Below are 5841 nucleotides of genomic sequence, written 5' to 3'. Positions count from 1 at the left end.
TGTAGCCTTTTATCATTGTCATTTTTAAGTTTCCTCTCAAGTTGCACGTTGGTCCATTCTGTGTTTTTTCTCGGTTACCTTTTTATATTTTCCATTGTCAGTTTCATTTTGAATAACAGCAGGGTAGTATTTCCTGCAGCACAGACCTCTTACACACAGTGGTAAACGCATGGTGAAGCACTTGAGTGTGTGGCTCACGTGAGTGCTAAGCTAATGCTGAGACATCAGCAGTGCATATGCAGCGTTCATTCATGAATATGTCCTAAGCTTTGTAATGTTACATTACTCTAACATGAAGAGTAATGTAAATATAACAAGAAAACAACCATATGCATAACACACAGCACAAAAGAGATTATAATGCTTTATAATGTGAGAATATGAAATCATTCATATAGATCACGTCAGACTGAACTGCATCCTCTTTCAGTCCTGTATTGTGCTGCCTACTTTATTGTTAAATGGCTATGCTTATGACCTGATAAGCTGATCAATGATGCTCTGCAGAAAGTTGTTTGCTTAAAGCACTCAATATCATAAGAAATCAAAAGGAGTCTACTGAATACTAGTCTTTCAGATCTTTTATGCATTTATTCAATTCATTTATTTAGTATGGTTTATCATAAGACTAGGTCTAATGTCAACAATTCACAGCTGTGGTTCATCAACACCCATCCAATAAGGCCGACAACGATAATGCGTTTCCAAAACAGAAAAAAATAGTACAGTACTGTATATCGATCCGCTCTGCATTGAATCCTGTGCAGGCTAACCCATTTGGCATCTCACCTCTATGTTTCATATTTCTTTTTAAAAAGTAAGCCAACACACGTTTATCTCTGTGAACCTTATATTAGTGACTGCTATGTCTAAGAAAAAAAGAAAAAAAAAGTTTCTCATTAAAAATAGACAGGAAGGATATTGCGGTTTCCAGCACATGGAAACTAACCTTGATGGCTTTGATCAGTTTCCATTATTAGCTCAATGACTAGGTGGCAGTGACCTGCTTTGTTAGTTGGGGTGACTGGCCTCCCTAGGGACAGTAGAAAATGTAGGTGAGGTACACCAGCCTGGTGTGAGACATGAACGGTGAGTTATAATGATAGTTTTAAATAATATCAATGTACTATTCTTGAGGCGTGTGTGTAAATGTATTTTGTTATCAGGTTACTGCCTGATAAGAGTTTTGGTTTCTGTGAGGCATTAAGTTTCCATACAGAATACAGCTAATACTCTGCGGTGATAATTGCTATTTATGTGAGTATTATTAATTTGATTTTATATTTAGTCTCTGTTAGTTGTTTTCTCAGGTTACACAACCATTTTTTGGAATTTATTTTGTATCCAGGCAAAACAATGCCAAACTTCTGAAATGTATAGACAGCATTAAATAAGGGCCATAAAAAAGGACTACATTTGTTGGTTCCTAGCTTGCCCCAAAATAGCCAGTCGCAGAGAAATTTCTAACTTTCTAATTTTGAAAAGCCGGAAACGAAGATGGAAGCGTAATCTCAAACATTTTAATGTGAACCAGCACGTTCTAGTGACCAAATATGAGATGTCATGGAAAAGTGAACCACAACCCCGTATGAGTGACAAACAGGAAGTACAATATGCGTGTGGCAGTATCCTTGTCGCAAGAGCAGTGAGGTGAGGGGACCGACTGAGCGATGTTCACATGTCCGCGCACACCGGGGGGCGGCTGAGCTCCTCTCCACTCTGAGGGGTCCTCTCCCCTGCAGCCACCGCTCCTGGGGTGGCCCAGGACCCCGTCCGCCCCGCCCGTCCTCCAATGGGGGCCTGGGCTCTGAAGCTCGACTCGGCAGCATGAGGTACGCTTTCTGCCACTGTGATCTCTCAGCTATAGGATAAAGATGCCATTGACACAGAAAAATGTAATATCGACTTTTGTCAGCATTTTAAGACATGTAGTAGAGCAGTGTTTGCTGGCCCTGTAAATAGGGGGATTGAGATTATGACTCGGCAGATGAATATCGTACCAGATCTGAAAACGTGGAATTTTAGATATTTCTGTATGATGTTCTGTAAAGTAAGAGATGTTTATGAGCACACAACTGTATCAATGTGCATAATGTGTTTTATCTGTAGTGTAGGTTAATATATGATGTAAAATCTTCAGGGGCTGTATTCCTGCTTGTTTACTATTCCGTGGGTGACTTATTGATCAAATGAGAGCTCTGCTGGGTTAATTTGGCTCCAGATACTTCAAGCACTTCAGCGGCAGGAAAAAGCTATTTTGCCTCCTCGTTGATGAGTGAGACCTTAGTGTGGAAATATTCCATCACCACTAAAATCTGGGTTAAGTCTCTCCTACTTAGTTTCTCCTACAAGTTAGAACTTTTTTCCAGGTCAATTTATATAGGAGGGAAACAATAATCAATTATTAACAATATTGTAAAATGTGTATATACATTGTGAGCATACAGTGCATACAATGAGCAATTTATTAGGTAGATCTGTACACCAGTTCTTTAAATATTTAATCAGCCAATTATGTGGCAGCAACTAAATACATAAAAGCACGCAGCTATGGTCAACAGGTTCAGCTGTTAATCAGACCAAATGTCAGAATGGGAAATAAATGTGATCTAAGTGACTATGACCGTGGAATGATTGTTGCCGCCAGGTTTGAGTATCTCTGAAGCTGATCTCTTGGGATTTTTACGTACAACAGGCTCTAGAGAAAAATGCAGAACATGGTGTGAAAAACAGAAAGCATCCAGTGATCAGCAGTTCTGCGGGCAATAAACGTGTTGTTAATGAGAGACATCAGAGGTGAAGAGCCGGACTGGTCGAAGCAGTAAAGCAAAGAACCGCACATTACAACAGTGGTATGCAGAAGAGCATCTCTGAACACACAACACATTACAACCTCTTAGTGGTTGGGCTACAGCAGTAGAAGACCAATACGTCTAAAAAATAAGGCTAATACATACCTAATAAAGTGATGACTAAGTGTATACATACAGCATATGTGTGAGTGTGTGTTTTTTAGATGATGGAATAAGAAAAGGGTGACCAGGCTTTTCATGCACCATCTCTTTTTTCTGTTGAGTTCTGTGGGACCTTGAAGAAAAGCGGGATGAATTGGGATGAAAACATTTCTGCATGGGCCTGAAATAGCTGAGAATCAATTTTAATTTGAATGGCATCCCTACTGAATGCCTCACAGAAGGTTTTTTCGACAATTAATGGTAGAAGGTCAAATTACACTCCAGATTCTAATTCACTTACAGAGTGTCCTAAAAAACACCATTTGTGTAGATTCTTAATCCATTGGCCCTCCATTTTTATTAAATCTAAAGGTTAATATCCATTAGCTGCAAACAATATTTTGTCTTTTGCAAACTAATTCAGAGCTTTGTGGTCTACTGCTGTCTCCTTATTATCAGAACATTTTGACTTTTCTCTCATGTCCACCTTCTCATGAAAAGGCACAAACAGAAAAGACAGCTAAACAGCATTCTCGGGGTCACCCGTGTGCTTCCAAAGGGAGGCCAAACCTGTCGACGCTTGTCTAATGAATTGAATTGAACTGAGTGCTGTGGAAACAGCACCTCTGTATGTCAGCGAAGCCAGCCTGAGCTCTCCGCTGAGGTGAGAGCAAGATGAAAAGCCAACCGTTACTTTTTACCACACACCTAAAGAGACCCTGAGCATCCGTTAACCGTCACTCTGACCTCCTGATGGACACTATTTATGAGATGGATACATTTATGTAAAATATGTAATATTACAGGTTATGCTGATGCACTGCATATTATTAAGTGAGCTGTGTCTTCGGGAAATTATATGTGAAAATAGCATCTTATGGAACAGACAGAATGATTATGGCCAATGTGGTAGCCTACCGATAAAGAGAAAGCTTGCAGTATGTTTGGTTATTTCATTGTGCTTGAAGAGCCTGATACTATGCACACTATTTGTATTAATCGCAAGAGATGCTGTACTTTCACTACAGCTCAAATCTGGGTGAGCGTGGTTAGTCTCATCTGTGAGGTTCGTGTTTGGCCAGAGTGGTGTTTCCAGGACTGTCCAACCTGAGAATGGTGAAAATGTGTGTCAATCTCAGGTTTGTCAGCCCATGAAACGCTGTCTCAACTGCCCGAGAATATGCCGGAAAAAGGACTGGTCTCCGAACCATACGTAACCTTTCTTTGTTGCTTGTTTTTTGATCGTTTAATTTAATTTAATTTAATTTACAAATATTTAAATACAAATATGAATGCTGAAATGTTGGTATGTGCTTGTGGGAAAGTTATGAGGCTGAATATCATGCCGACATGGAGGGCAAGGCCATCTTGTTTTCTTATTAGTTTAATCTTTATATGTTGTGCAAATGAATGAATGAATTTTGCAAGCCTACATCAGTACACTTCCACTTCTTTTTTTGGCATTTCTGAAGTGAGATAGACAAGAGTGCCAGAGTGAGTCTGGAAGTGTAATTATTCAATGCAAGCAATTATATCAATAAAAATCTTCAAAATCACTAAAACGTCTTTTTTTCACCTTACTGGCGACTGAAGTAAAATGATATACAGAGTTGCTTGATCATAATAATATGCTGCTGTTTACATGGTAACAAATCGTTTTCTACTGATTTATGGACATTGATAACTGGGGAAATACATGTCAAACAATACATAACTTTTGTTGATCACAGATATGTGTCTAAAGAGACCATTAGAACTGTTTAGCACTAGGTGGCAGTCTGAGGGTGCACCGTCAGTGTTGAATTGCATTGAATGGTTATGTCTGTCAGCATGCTTGAGGACCTGTTTGCACTAGCACTTCTTACCACTAGAGGGCACAGCCTCCAAACACAATTACAATTTATTGTAATAAAAATATTTGCCATCATCATACAGATTAGTAAATATTCAATTTGGGTTATACCCTTAGGCCTACTGCTAATTCACAAATCTAAATAATTTTCTTTCCACTGATAGGTAAAATCAGAAATTACATTTTTTGCTAATGCTCTAAAACATGTCTTAATCACAAGTCACTGCAGTGATCCCACAAGCAATAAGATGTGTAATGAATGAATGAATATGCTTTTAGCATTAGCATTAGCCTAAAAACAAGATAAGGTGGGGTCTGTGAGAGATATCTGTTTAATTAAAGGTATGGACCCCATGCCAGAAAGCAGGGGGACGGCTCACACACATTACCACCATAGGCCGACACAGACATTTTAACTGGGGCCTGGCAGCTCCAGAGATTAAGACTCTTGTAATATGATACAGAGCTGTTTGTACATATGTGTTGTATTTAGGTGTATTTCCTCTTCTGGACACTGTTCTTTCCCCGACCCAGACTCCAGCAAGTGAGGAACTGCAGTGACTGAGGTCAGAACTGCACTGTTGAAATGAGGTGTGAGTGTGTGTGTGTGTGTGTGAGTGTGTAAATAAGCGTGTATGTGTGTTCAGGGGCTCTGCGTGGGCAGGCAAGTTCCTCTTTCCTGTGTTTCCTGTCTGTGTGCTGACACTTAACCACACCCTGTTTCTCCCCCCTCCTCATCTCTGCGCCCCCACTCGGCCCTCCCCCTCGTCTCCCAGCCCCCTGCCACCACCACGTGTGGCCCTACCAGCTAATTATAATCTTCAATTCATTTCTGCTCCAGCAGCCTGGAGGGACTCATCTTCCCCCTCGTGTGCGCGGCGCTGTCAGAGTCACAGGGCACTCAGACGTGCGCTTTCACTGCCGATCCAGCGCCGTGCCGTTTACCGTCCGCGGAAACTACCGGCAACTGTGAGCTCAAGCCCTTTCCGTGTTTCTGTGAAAAAGGAACGCTTTGGGTGATTGATTGATTTATCG

Source organism: Conger conger, chromosome 10, assembly GCF_963514075.1.
Source record: "Conger conger chromosome 10, fConCon1.1, whole genome shotgun sequence".
NCBI lineage: Eukaryota > Metazoa > Chordata > Actinopteri > Anguilliformes > Congridae > Conger > Conger conger.
This window is presented reverse-complemented; position numbering follows the sequence as displayed.